The 24,960-nt window shown below is 43.9% G+C and overlaps 1 non-coding gene across 1 annotated transcript; it reads left to right on the forward strand.

Annotated features, from left to right (window-relative positions):
* Window positions 1-24,151: 24,151 nt before the first annotated feature.
* On the forward strand, window positions 24,152-24,224 carry TRNAM-CAU (transfer RNA methionine (anticodon CAU)). Its single transcript has one exon. It is a non-coding gene; the product is annotated as a tRNA-Met (tRNA).
* The last annotated feature ends 736 nt before the right edge of the window (window positions 24,225-24,960 follow it).

Below are 24,960 nucleotides of genomic sequence, written 5' to 3' on the forward strand. Positions count from 1 at the left end.
AAAGAATTTCCTGTCCGTTCCCCACAGGTACCCCAGCTGACAGAAGGTGAAGTGGTCAGTTGAGGAAGAGTCAATACTCAAAGTCTAGAAATGAACAACGGACGTAAGTAGAAGCATGGAAAGTGGCAAATAAAAGGGGAGGGATCGCATTGTCTTTGTATGTACATATAGTGGGGGAACGAAACAGGATTTAATTAATGAGAGATACACTGTTTCCTAATCTCGAGGAGAATAGAAGGGATTGCATCAAACTCCATAACAGAGTATATTTTAAACGATTCCTGCAGCTAAGCCAAAGAAGGATGTGTGATGCTGGAAATGCATTGGAGGGACAGGACCTCCATGTCTTTGTCCTGTACTCCCTTAACATGTGTGTTCTGTGTGGTTTTCTGCACAGGAGTCCATGTGGGACTCCTGGAAGTGCAGCTCTTCCCCTTTTTGGTTGTGGTGAACAGAGACCCTTCGGATACCCTTATGCCACCCATGGGTGGGGGTACAACCCTGTACCACTAGTGTATGTTTTTGGGCACCTTTGTATGGCCCACAGAGCAGGGTATGCGCTGGCACAAGCTCCATGCTGAATTTGACAGGTTCTCTGAGTATCCTCCATTATGGGATATCCATACCCGGCAATATGAATCAGTGGATTCCTGATAGGAGACAAGATAGCCCCTGTGTCCTCTTGGTTTCAATTACCTATTACCTTGTTTTCCCAAGGTCCTGGGATGCCCTGACTTTGTCCCTTCCCCTGACTGGCTGTGGGTGGAAGAACCATATATGGTATTGTAGGGAAGTCCTGGCCAGACTGGCTGGATCCTTCCCAGTGACTGTATGCTGTGGGTACACCCTTCGGGTGGGACTTGGGTGAATGGTGTGTGTGACCAATATGCATTTCATGTTATGGGTGTCTGGTATCTGTGTGCGTGACACAAAGAATGAGACAGCCATGCCGAAAACTGACATGAATGCAGTGGTGTGCTGAAGGGCTGGGTGCTTGCCCCAATCCACATTCCTTGTTATGGGTGTCTGGGTGGAAGTGATTGGCCTGAATGTACTGTGAGCCTGATTGGCTGCCTGCCTGCATGATTGCCCTTCTGACTGATAGGCTGACCGAGCTTGACTCAGCAGTGTGACTGAGGGACGGATCTGTGTATATGGGGATCTCTCAATTACAAAATTGTTCAGAAGTTGAAGTTAAAACTTGTAGCTGCCTATTCTTGAAGCCCATCTGGGAGAAGAAGAATTGCTGCTGCTTTCTTCGACCCGATCCAAAAGCTGTTGAATCTGTCGAGGACTGATCCGACAGACGACCTGGCTAGGAGACCTCTCCCCGAGCTATGAGCGAACATCGTGCAAAAGCTGACCTTCACCGAGTCACCCAGGAAGCCAGTCCCGAAAGGCTGTTGACCGGAGAAGTGAAGCACCCGGACATCAAGGCCGTCAAAGTGCATTGACGTCGACCGGGGTTCAGAGGATCGCCATAACCGCTGGAAGCCGGTCGAGTCATGTTGCCCTGAAACAGGGACAGCTTGACGCTGTGATGCTCGACGACTGGAGCCGCGCCACTCCACCTTTTGCCTAAGAACATTGAAACAAAGGACTCCCTTGCCATCATTGTTAACCGCTTTGTCCCGCCGGAGAAAGTCGAGGTCATTGACGAATCAAAGAGAATCCGTCGGTGGGTTTCCTGCCACCCAAATTCCACAAAGACGCTAACAAGTGAAGATCCAAAGTCCAGCCGTGGTCGAGTCCCAATCGCTGACGCCAACATCTGACGCCGACCCTCGACACCCACTGCCAGTCCTACGTTCTTCATCAAGTCTTCTTTGCGGTACCAAACTCTTTGCATTGAGGTGCACGGCATGACTCATCTTCCCAGGACGTCCTCGAACGAGCAACGAGAAGATCAAAGCTTCAATCTAGACGCTAGTGTTCACATTTCTTCGAGGAATCTCAACGTCCTGTGGCTCCGGCTTTAAAGGGAGTCCACCCTCAAGGGATCTGTCGATGAACCATCAAAGAAACTCTGCTAACTCAGGTATGTTGGGGTAGTGGAACATTTTGACCAGGAAACAAGACTATTTAAACATTAATGGACAGGGCTTGTTAATGCACTTTATTACAGGTTGCCCAGGTTGGGGGATCCTCACACAGAACTGTGTCTTAGTAGCAAGAGAACCATTCTGCCATTGTTTAACCTAACTTCCTTCCTATGTCCTATGCTGATGCACATTACTGTTTGATTTGTATGCCATTAGAAACTGTCAGCAGTTGGTGCATTTTAAAGGTGTCAATATTTAAGTGTGGTAACACATAGAGATTGTAAATAGTTGCCATATTAGATTTGCCAAAGTACAAAGTCTGTTATTAATTGTGTATATATATTGAACCTTATTTTTATATAAAGAACTGTGTTAGCACATGACATAGTGTGTGGACATTTATTTGTGGGGACTTGGGGACTACAGTGCACTTAAGAACCAGCCTGCATCACCTCCTAAGAGCTTAAGCCTTGTTGTTCATCCAAGCTACCAAATGGAGAACCTTGGCTGGGGTGCTCTATGGTTCTACTCTGCCATATAGAGGTTAGGAGTACATATACCCCCTTCCAGTCTTTACAGGATGCACAACACACTCTGAAATTGAGTAAAATTGAGATGAGATACTTTTACTGGATAGGTATAGAAAACGATTGTAAACATTATGGTGCACATTTTGTTGGGGTTGTGAAAATATTTGTGTAAAAAGTTGACGTGTTTTGTATTAGTTGTGATAGTATAAGTTGTAGCCTGAAACTATAGAACAATAGTAATACATTTGATTGATTAAAAGACCTTAAAAACAAGTAATTGGCACCAATCAATCATAGGAGGGAGAGTAAAATATGATTCTTGGATTATCAAGAATAAAAACAGGATAGTAAGAATTGACAGAACCATAAACAAAGAAGTAAATGAATATTATTGTGTAAGCTTGGAAATTGTTTGGAAAATTGTTTGGAAATGGGCAGCGATTGATGATGCTTGCCCAAATTGATTGTTGTGTTGTAATTAATTACAGTAATAACAGAATATCAAAGAAACGGTAATAATGACAGTTAAAAATGACTTGTTATGGTGGACACTTCCCTTTTATGCCTATGCAAAACATTACTGAGATACACACCTAAGATTAAGAAATATGCTGAGTGGGTGAAAGGCATGGCCGACAAAATGCTCATGACTTGGCCTCAAGAAGGTTCACTATCGAGAACAGTACTGCAACACATGACAACATATTTACATGCTGCATACTCAGGGAAGAAGTTACAGAAAATCTGTTTAGGAGCTGTGGAAAATGTGTCAGAGCAAGAGTAAGTAGATTAGGATCATTACCAGGGAGAAGGCTAACGGCTGAAACTAGCTCCACCTGAAAGACAAGAAGTGTACGTGGTTCCGACTGCAGACCAGGATTTATACAATTCCCGTTATTATAAAAAGGGGGAAAACGACCACAATATATTTTGTGGCCACAAATGGATAAGAAAATTTGAAATGGGGGGGTGGGCTATTTTCCAAAGTATAATAGAGAACCGCAGGAGTATTATGCCCAAGATCGCGCACAGTATCAGACAAGTGTGTGCCGCAAATACAGCAAACACAGGTATCTTGTTGTAGCCACAGATGCCACAGGGGCAACCACAGCAAGCAAGTTATGTAAACACAACAAGAACAGACACAACAGCAGTAGACTCAGACAGTACCACAATTAATATGAATACAGGAGTCCAATAAGTACACATACCCACGTTAGGGAGTGTGAAAGTAGTAGGAGGGGATCCTTTTACGGGTACAGGGAGGAATTCATACCCACAATAGGAAAGCCCACAAAGCAACCTCATGTGTTCAGTACTAACTGTGACACCAGACCCACAAGAGGAACCGAGGGTCAGGGTAACAATAGCAGGCAAGACATTTTTGTTCATTGCAGACCCAGGAGCAACCCGCTCCTGTGTTTGAGAGAGAAAGTATGCAATGGCTGGCATTTCCATGAATGCACAGGAATTCTCTGGGTCTATGAGTTTAGTTGCTCTTACTGATGAATTACCACTTTCTGTAGGAGAACATGACATATCTATGCCACTATTGTATTCTCGGCAGACACCAGTTAACATATTCTGACGTGATTTGATGACAGTACTTAAAATGATGATCTCTTTCACTGACAAAGGGATAATGTGTTCCACTCCAGGAATACACTACATAAATGTAAGAGAGTTTATAGTAGTATTTACAGGCCAAAAGGCATAACAAAAGCTTCCTCTAGAACCAGAAGTATTTCTGTACAGAGTAAATATTTTGTTGACATGGCTTCCTAGACTGGTAGGTAATGTTGTTGAGAATACCTGACATATTTTTGTTTAGTCCAGAAATACCTATGGATGGTGAGGAAGGACAGGCTAACCCCTTAGAACTAGAAGCAGCCATGGTAAGAGAGGAAAGAGTGGTTGTTCATGGGACAGAAGATGAGGGAAGAGGATGGACAGCAGTAATAGCTCTTGGGGAAGGATACAGATTATCAGACTTGACAGATGAAGAACTGTTCAAAGAGCATTATTCAGATGATGAATTAGTATCTTTTAGAAGTCTTACTTATTGGATTCAAGTTGAAAATAGGGAGATACCACAGAGAATGGCATCGGTAAAAAAGAAACCATAATTTTTCCAGGAAGATTTAGAAAAGGTTCCAAGCATCTTATGGACCTGCAGTCCATATGACCTGGGTCTATTGATTGGAGGAGGAGCAGTTAAAATAAAACTCAAACCAGGAGCAATTGTGCCATGAGTGAATCAGTACCCCATGTTCAGAGAAACAGATGAAGGTATATTTGAAACAATTTCCACTTTAATACAGCAGGGAATAATGGTGACATCAGAATCCCCATGTAACACAGATGTGTACCCGGTGAACAAATCAACAGGAGGGTCGTGGACATGTATTCAGGATCTATGCCCTCTAAACAATATTGTTGAAGCAGAGTTTTCTGACCGGTTTCAAATCCATCTACAATATTGTGTAACATCCCATCTAAAGCCAAATATTTTACAGAGATTTTAAAAACACTTTCTTTTCAATTCCCCTTCATGAAGACTCACAAGATTTGACTTAGTATTTGTAAAGAAACCAGCGCTGGAAACATAGAATATTGCCTTACGGGTACTGTGAGTCCCCATCGATCTTTAGTAGGGTTCTTCAGATGGACCAAGGTATCGTACAACTCGAGAGCAAAATAATTGTGCAGTGAGTCAGAAGAAAGATTTAGAGAAGATTCAATTCGACTAATGACAATACTAGAAGAGAAAGGATGCAAAGCGGACAAAGAGAAACTACGATATTGCCAGGAAGAGGTCCTGTACATAGGACAACTGATCTATCAAGATGGGAGAAAAGTGACACCTGAGAGAGCAGATGCGATGATGAAAACTCCAACACCTGAGACAGTGAGTGAAATGGAACCATGTTTAGGCCTATGTAATTATTGCAGGGCCTGGGTTTTTGATTACAGTACATGTATGCAAACACTTTTAAAAGGACTCAAGGAAGCACAGATATGTAAAAATAAAATAACATGGTCAGATGAGATGACTGAAGAATTTGAAGAATTAAAAAGGCTGATTTGTACAGCCCCTGTGTTAGGGATTCCAGACTACAATGAGGCGTTTTATTTATTCTCACATTCAAACGGAGAAGTGATGACAGCAGTAATCACACAGAAAACGACATTAGGACATGGACATAAACCATTAGCCTATTATAGTGGGATTTTAGACCCAGTAGTCAAAGGGCATTACCCTTGCGCACAAGCATTAGCTGCTGCTGCTTTCGCGATTGACAAAGGTGCAAGTATTACAATGATGTGTTCAATGACGCTATTTGTCGAGCATTTCTTAGTCTCCATTTTGGAGAAACCTAAAAGTGCATTGACTACACAAAGAGCGCCAGGGTACGAAGTGATTATCTCAAATCCAGCAATCAAAGTTGTTAGATGTAGAGTAGTGAATCCACCGACATTCATAGAAGAACCAGTAGGGAAGGAAGGCTATGTACATGACTGCACAACTTATTCTGAGTTCTATGATGATATTCATCATGTTAGAGAAAATGCTCTCGGAGGGCGGGAAATTCTATTCATTGATGTGGCTTCAAAAATGTACCAAATGACAGGAGAAAGACATACTGGATCAGCAATAGTGAAGTTAAAAAAGAATGGCGAATTTGAAGTAGTGGCCAATGCAAGATTGCCTTCACATTGCTCAGCACAGGCTGCAGAATTAGTGGCGCATATCCCCGCACTCCAGAAATTTGACGAAGTGTAAGTGTACTTTGACTCCGCATATGTGATGTCAACCGTTCACGCAGGGTTGTCACATTGGAAAAGGAGGGGTTTCCTTTGTGCAGATGGCACACCATTGCCACATGCGCTGCTATTGGACAAACTCATTAAGGTATTAACACACCCATTGGCTATCGCAGTGGTAAAGGTGCAGCTCATACTAAAGGGCATACATGATTTACTGCGGTAAGAAAGCTGCAGATGTTGAGGCCAAAAGAGCAGCACATTTTCCAAATATTTCTAATTTTGAAGTAGAAGATGTTAAGCAAATTTCAGAACACTGCATGTTGATGAAAGAGGGTTTAATATGTTATCCATTGTACTGTTAATTGAGCTGCAAGGAGCAGCTCCACAGGAAGAGCAGGATTTATGGAAGAGACAGGGGTGTTCTTTATCCCCCACAGAGGCTATATGGAGACAAGATAGTACTGGAAAGCCAGTTATGCCTCTTGCATTATCGTAAGTTGCGCTGGATCAGCTTCACTATCCCGTGCACACAACTCAAGAGAGTCCTGCTGCCATGATTGCAGAAGACTGGTTTTCACCAAATCTGTTAGAACACATTACACAGTTTATTGTGAACTGCACTGTTTTCCAGAGGTTCACAGCAGGGCATACCTTGCGAACAGTGAGAGTAGCAATACCCAGACCGAATTGTCCTTTTCAACATCTACATATAGATTATGTGGATATGCTGCAGACATGCAATGGCTACACATACATTTTAGCGGTAGTATGTCCCTTTTCCAGATGGATTGAGGCATGTCCATGTATGCACCCTGATGCCAAATGTGCTGCCAAATTACTCGTACGTAAGGTGTTCCTAGATGGGGTATGTGCGAAGTCCTTCGTTCAGATAATGGCCTGCATTTTGTAAATGAGATGTTCATACAGATAACTCTTCTATTAGGCATAAAGCACAGGTTTTCATCTGTCTATCACCCACAGGTGAATGGTGTTTGTGAGAAATTAAACTGACTCCTTAAAGAAAGGATAGCCAAGATTAAAATAACTTTGAAGAAGGGATGGTTACACTGCCTACCCCTTGCATTGTTTGCACTGAGGAACCAGCATGGCTCAGATCACCACCTGACTCCTTATGAGTTGGTGACTGGATGCCACATGAGAGTGCCCCGTGCTCCTCCCACTCGAATAAAAACTGATGTCCATAGTGCAGCAAAATCATTAGGGTATGAGATGCATGTTTATTTGACAAATATGACCGCTAGTGTTTCTAATTTCCCAGCAGGTCAGACACCGGAGGGAAGGATCGAAGAAGATTGATGAAGACAGCCAAACAGTTGATCGTATAGACTTGCTAAACCAACCTTGTTTGTATACAGGGGACCAAGTACGTATAGGAGTTTTGTCCGCACTTGGAATAAACCCCACTTTCAGGGACCCTACCTAGTAGAGGGGACACTCCCACTGCTGTGAAACTTGAAGGAAGAAGAGCTTGACTGCAATTGAATGATGTAAAGCATTACAAAGAATAGACCCTCAACCCTCCTGCACCCACTGACAGTGAAGCAAGAGAAGAAGTTCTGCGAATGCAGACGACACGAGATCGGCTACCAAGAGCCAACATAGAACCGATGAAGAAAAAACAACTTGAACTTTCAGTTATTCCCAAGTTTGAAGGGAAGCAAACACCACTTTACACTGTTCAACAAAACTGTTCCAGTAAGGTTAAAAGAGAAAATGCATTAAAAACACAAAGAACGCAAAGACTGCACATGGCTCTTTATGCTGCCTGTACCGTTACACACATTTCTGTATTCTGTTTTCATATACATACTCCGATCTTATCTAGTTTTTGTGAGACAGCACATTGATGTAACATTTTTCGGAAATCCTAAAAACAGCCCTATTATTTTCAGAATCATTATTGCAATCATATTACAATTTATTTTAAATAAAATTGTGGTTTACATAGGTGACAGAAACTATACGAATGAATTAAAGAAAATTAGAATTTTCAAGTTCATAAAAGACACATTGTTAGAAAGTAGACTAGTTGATACACATAATGCAGTAAGATGAATTAACTTGTTTGCATTGTTTTCTGTGGCAATGTTTTGTACAATGTTTAGTTTTTTCCCCCTATTATTATAGCATTTCGACAAATGATATTCTATAATACAAATGGAGTGTTTAGCAATGAGACTTTTATTTCTATCCCTAACAAAAGCACGAGTGACATTTTCCCTGAGATTTCCAAACAAATTAACCAAGTAAATAGGGATGTTGAAGAAGATTGTCAGGATAGAAATACATATCTTTATAATTTGGGCCATTTAAAGAATAACATGTGGTATAGACACGAGTGAGGTGGGGAGGAGAACGTCAGATGAGAGCTTCTATGTATGTTCTCTCATCCCTTATGTCATGAGCACAGCCAGACCATTCATTGCAAGAGAAATTTCCTGTACATGAAGCGAAGTGCCTCAACCATCTAGCAGCATGCATGACAAGAGGACAATTTGAAGGGAAATGGGCAACTCTACGATGGATGTCAAAGAGAATGTTCCCATACAAAGACGCTTACATAAAGACACAGAAGATGGGAAAAGACCCAGGTTGGAAGACCAGAATGCTCCTCACCTTCCCCCAGAAGCTCAACGACTCCAAAGCCCTGGTTCTCTCTAGGCTATACTACTGCAACAACCTCTTCCTCATCCTGCCTCTTTCCTCCCTTCTCCCCTTTCAACTAATCCTTAATAGGACTGCAAGACTTATCATTTGCCTAAAGCCCAGGGACTGCATCTCTCCAGCCCTTAAATCTCTCTACTGGCACCCGGTGACCACAAGGATCAAATTCAAGACCCTTTGCATCATCCACATGGCTGCCTGCGGCCTGGGACCTCATTAAATCCAGCTTTCCCTCCCTAAAAACCTACCAGCCAGAGTACTTCAGTCCACTAGCTCCATCTCTCTGCAGATCACACACATTTCTCCAAGTGGGAGGTATATCCCTTTCCGCGACTGGCTCCTCCCTCTGGAAGCCCCCCTCAGACTTGAGCTGGATCTTCTTAAGTCCCGGAAACTTCTCAAGACTTTCCTTTTCTCCTCTTCCTTACCCCACCCCCTCCCATGCCAACTCTCCATCTGCTGTTGTGACTGGAGCCTGGTCCCTTCAGAGTCATACAGGGGCAAGACCACCAACTACCAGTTCGCCCAACATCCTTTCCCAGAACTTGCCCTTGGGCTGCCTTTCTCGGTCTAGCCCAACTTGGACCTCCCTGTCCACTGCACTCATCCTCCTCCCTCTTCCCCTGGCTCTTGCCACCTTGGCTTGCACAGCACTTGCCCATCCCCACCTTAGGTGTACCCCACTCCTGCACTTCTACCTCCACCCCCTCCCCCTTGCACTTACCACCTTGTCATGCACTTGCACAGCAAAATTGTTTCAGGGCCAATAAAATCGTTTTTTGTGTTCTTTTTGTTTTCCAATGTCGCCCCTCCCCCATCTTGCCTTGTGGCACTTGGAAACACCTGTTTACAATGCACCATACAAATAAATAAATACTCACTTAGTGCTTTGTCTGGAGGAGAGATAAGGATTGTTGAACAAAACTAATACTAAGGCCTGTTGTGTGCCTGTTTGGAGCCACAGGAGCCAGGGGCCAGGAACTCTGCCCGTTCTGCTCCAGGTAAGCCAACGCTGCCACCCCGCACGGCTGCACGTGTGTGTGCTGTCCATGCCTATAACGTGCCACTCGGATACCTAGCATTTCACCTCCCGAATCAACTTCGCTGGACACCCTTGCCACTTACCCGCAGCTACAACTATTATGGACCACTTCCTTTACACCTACGGCTGAACGCTGTGCATCCCTTACTTGCACCTCTCCTTTAGACCTTTCTTTACATCCCCCTTATTTACAAGTATATTCTGTAATGCCTGTCTAATGCCATTTTGTATCTAGATGCCTTTATACTGTGCCTAGTAAACTGTGGTGCACTGCTTCTAGCTGCCTAATTGTGCCATTTTGAATCTAGATGTCCCTGTACTGTGCCTACTTACCTGATTTGCACTGCTGTTAGCTGCCTAACTGTGCCATTTCGCATCTAGATGTCACTGTACTGTGCCTACTTACCTGATTTGCACTGCTGTTAGCTGCCTAACTGTGCCATTTTGCATCTAGATGTCCCTGTACTGTGCCTATTTACCTGATTTGCACTGCTGCTGGCTGCTTAATTGCGCCATTTTGAATCTAGATGTCCCTGTACTGTGCCTATTGACCTGATTTGCACTGCTGCTGGCTGCTTAATTGTGCCATTTTGAATCTAGATGTCCCTGTACTGTGCCTACTTACCTGATTTGCACTGCTGTTAGCTGCCTAATTGTGCCATTTCGCATCTAGATGTCCCTGTACTGTGCCTATTGACCTGATTTGCACTGCTGCTGGCTGCTTAATTGCACCATTTTGAATCTAGATGTCTCTGTACTGTGCCTACTTACCTGATTTGCACTGCTGTTAGCTGCCTAATTGCGCCATTTCGCATCTAGATGTCCCTGTACTGTGCCTACTTACCTGATTTGCACTGCTGTTAGCTGCCTAACTGTGCCATTTCGCATCTAGATGTCACTGTACTGTGCCTACTTACCTGATTTGCACTGCTGTTAGCTGCCTAACTGTGCCATTTTGCATCTAGATGTCCCTGTACTGTGCCTATTTACCTGATTTGCACTGCTGCTGGCTGCTTAATTGCGCCATTTTGAATCTAGATGTCCCTGTACTGTGCCTATTGACCTGATTTGCACTGCTGCTGGCTGCTTAATTGTGCCATTTTGAATCTAGATGTCTCTGTACTGTGCCTACTTACCTGATTTGCACTGCTGTTAGCTGCCTAATTGTGCCATTTCGCATCTAGATGTCCCTGTACTGTGCCTATTGACCTGATTTGCACTGCTGCTGGCTGCTTAATTGCACCATTTTGAATCTAGATGTCCCTGTACTGTGCCTACTTACCTGATTTGCACTGCTGTTAGCTGCCTAATTGCGCCATTTCGCATCTAGATGTACCTGCACTGTGCCTATTGACCTGATTTGCACTGCTGCTGGCTGCTTAATTGCACCATTTTGAATCTAGATGTCCCTGTACTGTGCCTACTTGCCTGATTTGCACTGCTGTTAGCTGCCTAATTGTGCCATTTCGCATCTAGATGTCCCTGTACTGTGCCTATTGACCTGATTTGCACTGCTGCTGGCTGCTTAATTGCACCATTTTCAATCTAGATGTCCCTGTACTGTGAATACTTACCTGATTTGCACTGCTGTTAGCTGCCTAATTGTGCCATTTTGCATCTAGATGTCCCCGTACTGTGCCTATTGACCTGATTTGCACTGCTGCTGGCTGCTTAATTGCACCATTTTGAATCTAATGTCCCTGTACTGTGCCTACTTACCTGATTTGCACTGCTGTTAGCTGCCTAATTGTGCCATTTCGCATCTAGATGTCCCTGTACTGTGCCTATTGACCTGATTTGCACTGCTGCTGGCTGCTTAATTGCGCCATTTTGAATCTAGATGTCCCTGTACTGTGCCTACTTACCTGATTTGCACTGCTGTTAGCTGGCTAATTGTGCCATTTCGCATCTAGATGTCCCTGTACTGTGCCTATTGACCTGAGTTACACTGCTGCTGGCTGCCTAGTCGTGCCACCTCTACTCCTTTATACCCTTTGTCCTGAACCCATATAATTATATCCTCTGTCCCCTGAGAAATACAAGCTGCGACATGCATCTAAGAACCAGTGCCAGCATTGACCTTGTATTCATAGTCTTCCTAGGACTTTCAGCCTGCACTGCTGCCAGCCACCGCGCAAGTAAAACTAAGACCTTACTTATTCGCCCAACAACCATGCTCTACCATCCCGAGCCTCTATCGAACCCTTACCTCAATGACCCAGCCCTCTGGCTCAAGCACTTTGCTACCAAACCCACTCCAAACATCCCATGTACTCTACAACAAAGGAATAGCAGACTTGGAACTAGACTGCCTAGACCACCTTGTATTTTGCACAATCGCTCTGCCCTTCCACTGCCCAACCCTACCGCAACGCCTAGTCCTCCACCATCCACCTTACCCATCGCAGCACTCAAGGGAGCCCTTATCAATGCTAGATCCCTCACGGCGCACGCCCTTGACATCGCTGACCTCATCACGGTCCAGAACCTTGACTTCCTAGCTATTACCGAAACCGGGTTACATGACGCCTCTGGCCCACTCCTCGCTCTATCCCTACCCAAGGGTTATACCATTATCAGAAACGACCGCCATTCCAACTTGTCGAAATGAGGTGGAGTCGCTTTTATTCACAGCAACAAAATCGTTATGAAAGCTGCTCCCCTCATACAACTTAGTTCTGCAGAATCTCTCTCAGTGAAACTATCGCTCTCTCCTACCAATACAGCAACACTCCACCTTATATACAGACCTCCAGGCCCATTGGGTTCATTCACAGATGAGGTTGCATCCACCTTGTCGACTAACAACAAGCCCAACTCTCAGATACTGCTACTAGGAGACCTTAACCTAGGTCTCTCAGATCCCAAGGACCACATGGCCACTGAAGTAGACACCACCCTCTCCAACCTAGGCTTCCAGCAGCGTATTCGTGATCCTACACACATCAAAGGAAGAACGCTTGACTGGCTAGCCGACCTTAACTGTAACACCAATGTCACCTCTAATGATGCTTGCGCCTGGTCGGACCATCATGTTATTACCTTCCTCCTGCCAGCCACCAACCCCCAGCCCATACCTACCATAGCCCCCGCTATACCTACCAGAAATAAAAAAGATATCACCAGGGAGAAACTGCTTCCTCTTATCCTCCCTTGCTTGAACACTCTTGCTGCACAGCAGAAGGATAAGGACCCCACTGTCCTAGTAGACACTTATAACAGCCTAATGACCAATGCCATTGAGAGCCTAGCTCCACTAAAAATCCGTAAAGCCAAACAACAGTCCCACCTGAACACCTGGTTCACCCCGCAGCTCAACGCGCTGCGCAAAGAAAAGCGCAAGGCTGAAGCCCTTTGGAAAAGCCACCCCAGTGCTGCCAATAAAGCCTCCCTTCTAATCACCTCTCTTAATTACAAGGAGGCCATATTACAAGCCAAAAAGGAGACATACAACACACGAATATCCCAGGCAGAATCGAACACTAGAGAATTATTCAAAATCCTTAAAGAGCTAGAATCTCCCTCACTTGCCCCGGACACGTGCACCAAGGACAGCACCTGGTGCAACAATATACAAAATGCCCTTCTCAACAAAATATCCACCTTGCAATCCAAAATCAACGCCAAACAAAATACCCTCCACACCCCTACATTTAGCAATACCAGGCCACCTAAAATAACAACCCTTGACTCCCCGGTGCCGTTCAGCTTCACACCACTCACCATTCTGGAGGTTGAAAAAATCATCTGCAATTTAAAACCCTCAAACTGCCAAGGGGACACCTGTCCAGCCCCGATCATTAAGGAGTCGGCTCATGACCTCGCTCCTTTTATCACCTCTTTCATCAACGCCTCCTTTCAATCGGGAGTGGTCCCCAATAACCTAAAGGATGCTTGGGTTATCCCTCTCCTAGAAAAACCCACCTTAGACCCGAAGGTTCCAACCAATTATAGACCCATCACAACGGTCCCATTTCTGCTAAAGATCTTAGATAGAGCAGCCTATCTTCAGATACAGAACTATCTGGAATCAAAAAACCTACTAGGCACAAGACAATCCGGCTTCAGACCGAAGCACGGTACAGAGAAAGCCCTCCTCGATCTCAAGACCCAAATTGAGGATCTCAAAGACAAAGGTAAACTAGCCCTGTTACTACTATTAGACTTATCTGCTGCCTTTGATCTGGTTAATCACCAAATCCTCTGTCACCACCTGAAAACTGCAGCTCACTTCTCCGACATGGCCACAAACTGGATTCAATCCTTCCTGGATAACAGACAGATGAGGGTATTCTCGCCCACCTCCACGGCTGACCCTGCACCAGTCCCGTGCGGAGTCCCCCAAGGATCGTGTGTATCCCCTACCCTTTACAATGTATTTACTAAACCCTTATTTGATGTGCTTGACTATCTGGGTGTCACCTACACAAATTATGCTGATGACACCCAGATACTCATCCCCATCACGGGTGATTACACATTAGACTCAAAAGCCTTGAATGATGTTTACCATGTCATTCAAACATGGATGGCCCAACATGAGCTCTGTCTCAATGACGACAAGACAGAGCTCCTCATCCTAGGTACTCAGCAAAGACTAAACAAGCTGAACCCTATGTTCAGTTCCTTTAACATCGATGGAAATACAATAAAAGTCTCCAAAGACACAAAAACGCTTGGAATCTACCTCGACTCCACCCTCTCCCTTCACAGACAAACTAATGCAGTTGCGGCCACCGCCGCCTATACCTGCAAGCTGATCACAGCATGTTGCCCTTTCCTCTCCTCGCACAACTGCACTACCCTTGCTAGGACCCTGGTCATGTCTAAACTTGACTATTGCAATGCATTGTACCAGGGCACTAATCAGGGTAACCTAGACAAGCTCCAAATCATACAAAATAAAGCCATCAGGGCAGCCCTCAATATCCCCAGATCTGCACACATTTCGGATACCAGGAAGAACCTTCATTGGTTGTCAGTCACCCAAAGGATCTCACTAAAATCGCTTGCCCTTACCTACAAATGCATGAACAATCTGGCCCCCACTTATCTCTCCTCACGATTCACGCTGTACACTCCAGTTCGCTCACTTAGATCTACCCTGAACCAGAGCCTACTGATACCTAGATACAAGCTCCAAACAGCTGGTGGTTCTAGCTTCCCAGTCCTGGCAGCCAAACTGTGGAATACTGTCCCCTTGACTATCAGAAACCTCCCCTCCCTCAACCTTTTCAAACATAGAGCCAAATGTTGGCTCGCCTCCTCCAATGCCTAAGCTTCATTCTGAAAACGTGTTGCAATAACCTATGTAAGGAAGTACTACTTGACAATCCATGTATCGTTGTACTACCTACCTATGTCTATTTCTATGCCGTATTTATTGTTTGATATATTATCACTGTATGCAACTTATGTAACCATTGCCTTAAGGAATGCGCCCGGTAGCTTCCGGTCCTGGTCTGTGCTATACAAATAAAATAAATACAAATACAAATACAAATACAAAAGAGATTCAATTGTGCAGACGGTTGGTAAACACCACGATTGCCAGGATGCTGGGAGAGACCTTGTCTATTGGTATATGGACAAGTATCCACCAGTACAGGATGGGAAGGAGGAATGTTGGCATGCAGTGCACACTTACTGATGAGAGCACCAGTTTAGGTAGTGGAAATAGTGAATGATGACTGTCTTAAAGACAGTGCCAAGTATGCAAAATGAGTAACATGGATTGAAGATGAAACAGGACCTGTATCCATACTACCCATGAAGAACGCGACACTCTGTTTTAGAAACAGGGGTCTGATCAAAGTTGGAGAAAATAAAGGATGCCAGCAACTAATTGATATACCAGCAATGACAGGAGGAACTACCGCAATAATGGACCACTATAGGGCTTGTATATCTAAAGCTTATAAGAAGCTACCTAAATGTTGGGAAGGAATATGTTCTATTGTGATAATACATTTCCCTGTGTTGGTGATCCCCCAAAATGATCTCAACATAGACAGCTTTCCGAAAATGGATACACACCAAAGGAAGAAGAGGTCTCTCAACATCACCAGACAGAAGAGAGAGAACTACGTTTCACCAAAATCAGTAGAAGCATTCCACGACATTCCAGATGAGCACATATTGTTCAGTAGAATGGCAGTGATATTTACAGCTATATTCATGCCAGGAAGTCAAACTGCAGTGAATGCCAAATGGTTACAAATCACCAGGTGGGAATTGCTACAGACAATCAACACAACAATAAAATTATTTAATGCTATTAGAGAAGGATTGAGGGCCATCAGACTCATGCCCCTCCAGAATGGGTATGTCCTGGACTTAATTAAAGCAATGGAAGGAGGTGTGTGTGCCAAGATCGGGCCTTCTTGCTGTACTTACAAACCTGCCCATGTTGGAGAAAATGGAACCCTGACAGAAGCAATAACTATGCTGTCAACTCTGCATATGAACATGGACGAAGAAGTAGTTGAAACGGAAGATGAAGACTGGTTTTCGTCTCTGTTTTCATGGGTTCCAACCTGGCTGGAAAATGCCTTCAAACTACTGGGAGCAATACCAGTGTTGGTATTGCTAGCATTCTGTCTTGTACGAATAATCATAGGACAGTGCAGGAAGACAGCAAAGAAAGCTATTGGGATTAACATAATGATCGACGTGAATGCTGTGATTAATGAGCACACACAGACTGAAGGCACCATGTGTGAGTACCTGAAAGGAAGTCCTCTGCCACCCTCATGAACAATGTTTTATTTCCCCAAGGATTATCAGACCTATGTGGGACATTGGGTATTCTATCAACCGTATGGGGAGTGATATGATATGTAATGATATTTTATTTATGTAGCGCCTATACACAATGTGTTTCAAAGTGCTTAAAAGGGTTGCCATATGACCTTGAATATGGATGAATACATAAAGAATGCAGGTGGCCTGAGGGGGGTGACAAAGATATGGATTCTGAAGAAACCACAGTGTGAAGAGAAAGTGGACAAGATTGAGGAGGTGGTTGTGGACTCGATCAGAGGGTGGAATGTAGAGAAGCAGATGTACACGTCACTCATGGACCCTATACCCTCACCTCCGTCATATTGGAAGAACAGTAAGAAAGCACTGACCATGACACCTGCTATCGTTCCAATACCAGACCACAGATATGAAAGATGTTATGCGCTCAGACAACCATACCAAATGTGCCCTCGAACTGATGTGGTGAAGGAAGTCTGCAGACACCACTGGACAAAGAAGAACTATAATTAAAATCTGACAGGTGTAAAGTGACATCATGAAGAGAAGAGATGAGAGCGCACTGAAATATATGAAAACTCAAAGAAAGATGTGACTAAAGTAACAAATTGAACATACATGCAAATACAAAGAAATCATATATACTGAGAAGACAAGTAGGAAGATATGCAGTGGATGTATATATGCAGAAATGCAAGGTAGATGAGACATATAGACGCTTGCTAAATGTAGGAAATATAACGCAGGTAAAGCAGCCATGATGAAAAGATGGACATTGGTTTCGTATAATAGTATGCCAAAAGCCCCAAGGAGAGAGACCAAGGCTGCAGAGCTGTCAGGCACTGAAATCCAAATTTGTGAAAGAAAAAAGACTATTTGTTTGGCTTAGGATCAAAGATGTCACAGCAAGAAGCAACTGCAAGGTACAAAAAGAGTCGAAGAGGATAAGCCATGTAAGCAGGACATATTTCTCTTAGATTAAGCAAAGGAGTAAACATTTGCGAGTGCCAAGTATTGGACAGTCAAAGAGGCAGAAAGCATATGCAATACGGAGCAACCAAATCTCCAGAGGCCAAGGAGAGTAATAGCACCCAGTATAATTGAATTAAATAGCACTAAATAGAAGGATAAGATGGGCAAAATCATGGTCTCCTCACAAATGGTACAAGATCAGAAAACAAGGCCTAGTCATAGCACTCCAAACAAAGGTAGCAATGTACCTTCACTCCCTTTAAGGTTGTGAAGAAGATAACTGTCAGCAAGGTCGACTACAATGAAGAGGCCTTGGCTTAGGACCTAACTGATGAGAGATGGTAGACTAATGGCCAAGTGTGCAGTTGTTTGACGTTGTTCCCTGCACCTGGGTTTTGTTTTGCTTACTTGCTGCTAATGAGCCGAATGTCCAAGGTTGGAAGAGAGTGCCAATCAATCAGGATGGCCTATGTGATGATGAACCATACAGAAGCCAATTAGCTGCTATTATTCTACTATCATCTGTATTATATGTAGTTAGGGGTAGCTCGAGGCGTGCCTACTTGATAAAGGCCAGCCAATGATGTTACTAACACCTAAATAAGCTATAGTTATATAGGCTTCCTTAACCTATCCCTCCGCCCAATCGTTTTTTTACTATTTGACACATAGGATGACATCACAGCTGACATGTATTGAGGTATAAAGCCTTTGTGTAATTGAAATGTATTCGAGCGTGTGTGAGCTTCGATTTGTTATGCTTTCCAGATGTCCCTACTTTATTGAACTGATAATAAAGTAGTACTTTGCCATATTCTTTGAGTCTGTGTGGTTATTTGGGCCTGAAATCAGATGTTGTGGTCCTCCCATCGAGCACTTGATATGTTCCAGGTGCTACTGCACAGATAACTGCCCGCCTCCTTAATCCTTGCGAACAATCTCTTGTTTCTTCACAGCACAGATGCCTTCCCCTTCTCTTTCTCATACCCAATATCCTGCACTTAGTGTACTGTATCCTCATTGGTTTACTTGATTCAAACATTTGGAAGCCATTTCCATCCTTTGTGCTATTAGCAGCACTTCCTTTGCTTGACATAATCTTTCTTGGATCTTTGGCCCTGATTTGCTGAAAATAATTAGAAATCTGTACGCCAACACAACTTCCCAGGTGAGGATTGTATGATTGTAATAATCGCCCCTATTCAGTGTGGAATATCAGCTATATTATCGTTCTGCAGGATGGGCTCCAGAGGTGGTTAGCAGTGTCCTCCTTGATGACCCACTGGGTCACCCTCAAAGTCCTGAAGAATCAACCCTGGGAGTGGAAGCACACAAGATCCGGCTTGCAAACATAAGTGTAATTGTGAGTAAGAGGAGGTATTATAGATACATCCAGGAAAGTAGGGACTGTGTAATACGAATTGGAAACAATGGTTCCTGTAACAGAGGTGTGGCCTCAGGTGTAAATACTGTGATGAGGAAGAGAAAGATTAGGAGTAATGAATATTACTACTAAATAATCCCAGCATTAATTGTGTTTTAATCTTTTCAGTAACTTTTGATTACATTCCTTAAAATGATCTACATCATTGGCAATGTCTTCTTAACAGCATCACAGAGATCATGTTTGCAATGTATAGAGGACCATTATAGTAGCTGATGGCATGGTGTACACAACTGCAGGTGTTGCTAATTAATTTCTGACAATAATATTTAAAACATCACAAGGAAATTAAGAGAGAAAACCAGGAAGCACATCATAGTTATTGCTTATGAGAGGTGAAGCAATAATTCTGTGTCTCTGTATTTAAAAGGGAAAATATAATATCTTCCCATTAATAAAACCGCCTCAGGAACAGGGACTTGGAACCTGGACCTTTAGATTAAACTATACAGCTAGAGCCCTAAAAGGATTACCATTTTGGAGGATCCCCACTTCGATAAATGTCTTCGTTTTGCCTCTTATGTTCTCTGCAGAGCTTTGTTTAGCAGGATAGGCTGCTGATTGGATTACAAGCTAATAAATCTCATTCAAGCCTGTTCTGTCCATGTCTCTTCCCACGGGCGCCCCCCAGTAACACCAGTAGGGCCGGGGTTTCAGAGTAAAAAAGTGAAAAAACAGTAACATGATTTGCACATTATGTGATATGCACATGGATGAATACATACTACCAGTAGCACAACATCCTTGACGCATGCCCATTCATCTTTCGTCTCAAGTTGAGAAGGAAATTAACTATTTACTAGCAAACCTGTATCAGGTCCCACTCTGTGGGTTTCGCCTATCATGGCTGTTCTAAGAAAGAGTGTGACTAGTCACATACGGGTGTGTGTGTGGACATGAGGCGAGCGGATAAGGTTATTGGAAGACAAAGGCATCCAGGGATGTACCTGATGACATAATAAGTCTACTCAATGGTGTGCAATTCTCCTCAAAGCTCGACCTCAACAAGGGGTATTATCAGATCAAACTGAATTTGCTGTCAAGATACATAACCTTCTCCACACACTTCGGTTTGTTTCTATAAAAACGACTAATCTTAGGCAGCTCACCAGCTTCTGAGATTTTTCAGGAAAGCATTTGCAAGGTTTGCAGACACATCGCGATCTGTTTCAATTACAGTGACGACATCTTGATCTTTGGGTACACACTAGAACAACATGATCGAGCTCTGTCACAAGTGTGTACTGACCCAGTGGCAGTCGGCTTGACACACTTTGCTGAAAACTGTGCATTGCACAAGACTCACTTGAAGTTCTTTGGGCATATATTAACTCAATAAGGCATGAGGACTGATCTGTAAAAGGTGACAGCCATCTCAAACATTTCGGCCCCCAGGGAGATCAATGATGTCTGTTCTCCTCTGGGCATTGTCAGCTACTGCAGCAGATACATCCAGGGTTTTGCAACTATGAGTACGACACTAAGAGAACTCACTAAGCAGGAGTGTTACTTTGATGGTCGTCTCAATGTGAAGATGTGTTCCAACAAATGAAACTGGATTTTGCCTCTGCTGAACACGTGGCATACTTTGATCTGTCCATATGTACTGAAGTAACTGTTGATGCCAGTCCTGACGGGCTTGGGGACATAGTTGCGCAAACTAAACTTGTGTGGGAGTCGCTGAGATCGGTTGTCGCTACGCAAGTAAGAGTCTCTCTAACATAGAAAGAAGCTACTCTCAACCAGAAAAGGAAGGTATAGCTATGGTATGGGCCTGTGAGCACTTTCACATGTTTGGATTTGGCAAACCAAAAATAATTGTTACGGATCATCAGGCGTTGATGCAGCATATGGGAATCCATGGTGCAACATGCTGCCTCGAAAAGAGCAGTGGAGTCTTTGCTTGCAGGATTATGACTTTAGTATCGATCTCAACCAGAAAAATAATATAATCCTGCTGACTTCATGTCCAAGCAACCCACGGCCAGACCAGGCACAAGTTCTTCCATGGCTGAGGAATATGTCAACTTTCTCACTTAGATGCTAACATCAGGTCATGTATCCAATTGTGTCATCATTGAACATACTCGACAGGATGGCATGCTGTGCAATGTGAAATAACTCACAGTGATGGAGCCCTATGCCTCTGGAGGATCATCAAGGCAGCAAAGTATCAGGGCCCAGCCTATGTGCCTTCAAGCAAGTAAAAGATGAACTATCCGTCTCTGCTGAGGGACTTGTCATGATAGACTCACCTGTGGTAATATGCTTTGAACTTCGACAGCAAATTGTTGACCTAGCCCACGAAGGTCATGGGGGGAGGTAGTTTCAACGAAGCATCAACTTAAACATACCATTTGTTTTCCTGGGTTTGATCCCCTTGTTGTGCGCACTGTGCGTCCAGTTAGCGTGGTGAAAGCACCATGAAGCTGGAGAAACCTGAGTCATTGCAAATGTCTGACCTTCCTGATCATATGTGGAGTGAAGTGGCTATTGAGTTCTTTGGGCTTCTCAAGGACGGGAAGTACCTTCTTTTGCTGATGGATGAACTCACGATTCCCCATCATACAGGTGACTTTGTCTACATCAGTGGCTGCAGTAATCCCTAAACTGGAAAATATCTTTTCTGCTTCCAGGATTCTGAAAGTCCTCAAGTCGGACAATGGGCCTACACTCAGTGGCTAGAATGTGCCCGATTCATGCGCTACATGGGCGTTCACCACAGTAAAATAACACCTCTGTGGTCTCAGGCCAATGGCATGGTCAAGAGGTTCATGGGCAGTCTCAAGAAAGTAATTCAGCAAAATGAGCAGAGGTTCATGTCCCTAAATCATGGTCTGTACAACATGCTGAGAGACTATAGAATCTCACTGCACACTACTTCTGGAAAATTCCCAGCAGAGCTGATGCTGGGAAGGGAATTGAGGATGAGCTTACCTCATCTACCGACGAAACAGGAGCAGCTGCATCGAGAAGTGGTGGCAAATGGTCACATTCGGAAAGAAGGCATGAAAGCATATGCTGATCAGAAAAGACATGCCACATGGTCGGTGATACATGGCAGTGATCTACTGCTAGTTTGTCGGAGACAAGAACGAAAGTTGGATGTGTTGTTGCACCTGTGCCTCTGACAGTGACACGCGTCAAAGGATCCATAGTGACAGCGAGAACCCCTGACAGCGGAATCACACAAAATGTGTCCCACTTCAAGAAATATCTCGATGGAGGAGAACAAGTGCATGAATCGTCTGGTGAAGTCATAACTTTTGGCGAAGGAGAAGAGAAGAGTGTAGGGCTGAACATACATTCTCGACCTGTCTGGTCCATCAAAAGACCTAACTAATTGAGATTTGATTGGGAAGGAGTGATGCATTCAGAAGACCCTTTATTTCACCCGGAGAAGGTGTTGTGTCCTGGCACTGTTAGAGTTAACGTGACGAGTAGGAACTGCCTACAGCGCAAGCTTCACGGCGAGCCAAACAATAGGTCAAGAGGTGCTTGATGCCCATTAGGGAGAGAAGGAACGTGCGGCTCCAGTTCGCGAGCAGCGTAGAATAAAGAAGGTCCTCTGCACTCCAGCACTGTGTTGTTTCTTTCACCCACCCTGTTCAGGGCCTACACGAAACCCCACACAACAGGACCCACCCCATTGTTCCAGTACAGACACGGCTGCTCTGGAACTCACCTTTTGGTCCAGTAGAGATCCAGCAATCCTTGTCCCACATCGTCTTCATTTCTGGCACCCATTTCTTGTTCCACTAAACGCCAGCTTCCCTGAGACCCACCGCTTGTTACAGTCCAGCAGAGAGCAGAACCACCTTCCTGTGTAGCTGCCCACTAGTCCAGTGGTAGACTGGGGGAATGGCAAACACTTGTGTGGGGGCATCCAACTTCTTTAAACATTCTAATGAGGCTCTTCTGGTGCAGCTTCAGTTTTACAAACTGTTAACTAGCTTCTTCAAGTATGAAATCACACACTTAAGAACTGCTATAACACTGAGCTGTCTCCTGTCCCCATACTTCCCAACCCTCTCAATTTAGGCGGGAGACTCACGATTTTTCAATTAAAAATATTGGCATTTTTTATTTTCTCCAGCCAAAAATAATTAAATCTGCAATGCAATTCTATAGCAAAATTACTTTCAACTGCTTTCTGTGGCATAATCTCCCTCCTATGCCTGTCCCCTGCCCACCAACCCTTCCAATCACTCCCCCGACATACAAGTACTAACACCCCATCATGGTTTCAATTGCCAACAAATGTATGCATACGAATACAGGGGTTAACAATGACACACTGTATTATTAGCTTTTGCAGGAACTTTGTTAACTGTATAGCCCTGTCCTGCCCTGCCAGTGCTCCGTAGGTCAGCCAGGTCAAGACAACATAACCAAACATTTCGGCGTGGGAGGGTCATTTGGGGGAATTTGCAGGGGGGCCAATGCCCAATGGTCTTCGTGCCACTGATTTTAGGAGATCCAGACCACATGAACATTATTCAAATTGTATGAATTGCTGACAACTGATCTTTGCGCCCTCTAGCGGTGATACGGGAAGGGGCATTAGCATAACTAACTGTCTTGCACATCTTGCTGTGATCGACTTTTTGTTAAGCGGAATTCAACTCTCAATAGAAATGTGTATTGGTTATTTAAGTACAGCGACTTTTCTGCTTTTAGATTGTGTTTTAAATCGTGTTCCATATTGCTATGACAAGCCTAGCTTCCATATCATGAAGCAAATGCAGAACAACATAAAAACGTAAAACTTGTTATTTCCCCCGAGCTGAGTTTGACTATAATAACGGAATTGAAATCAATAAAACTAAAATAAATATAGCTCCAACAATAATTAACACACAAAACAAAAACCTTGAACACCAAGTGATAGATTGAACACTATCGAGCCTTCTTAGCGCAGTAGGCAGCGCGTCAGTCTCATAATCTGAAGGTCGTGAGTTCGAGCCTCACAGAGGGCAAAGGTTTTTACTGTGTTTGAGAATTATAACATTTGTCTTTTTTTACCCCCAACTATACTTTTAAACATTGAACTCCTTCGGTTGTGTGTTACCATTATATCACTGTTATAACACTGCACCTTTCCACTCCTATTCTCCCATTGCTATGTCACATTCATTGCTGTAACGCCCTAGCTTTTGATACAGGGGACTGATTACCAGACATTCTGATTCAAATTGGAGAGAGTATGGATGCTTGTAACTGTCCATAAAGAAAGCATGTGTTTCAGCAGTGGCGGAAATGGAAACAAATGTAAAGGGGATCCCACAAGGGCCACCATGGGGGCGTAGTTTGGAGGAGGGTGCATAGTTCTGGAGGGTGAGGGGAGGGTGAGGGGGGCGGGGGGCGAGGGGGGGTTGGATGGATGGGAGGTGAGGCAGAGTTGGCGTTTGAACACTGCTCAATGGAAATGTTCAAAATAATAGTTTAAAAATGGGGCAATTTCTTTTAGTCTGCTTCTTTCCAAACTCCACACTGTACATCAATTCCACTTTAAATCACTTCCATGGCAGTGGTGCACGTAAATACGGTTGGTAATGGAGTGATTTCTAGTACATTAATGCATCCATAGACACGCTCTACAGTAAAAGGTTACCAGGGTAGCTCAGCAGGTTGAGAGACCGTTGCTGGAATGTTATAGATTAAAAACTGGTTGCTAATCGTATGACTTTTTGCAATTCCTTTTAAAAAATCAAG

The sequence above is a fragment of the Ambystoma mexicanum genome, assembly GCF_040938575.1.
Source record: "Ambystoma mexicanum isolate Mex_15411 chromosome 12 unlocalized genomic scaffold, UKY_AmexF1_1 Mex_chr12_unloc.2, whole genome shotgun sequence".
Taxonomy (NCBI): domain Eukaryota; kingdom Metazoa; phylum Chordata; class Amphibia; order Caudata; family Ambystomatidae; genus Ambystoma; species Ambystoma mexicanum.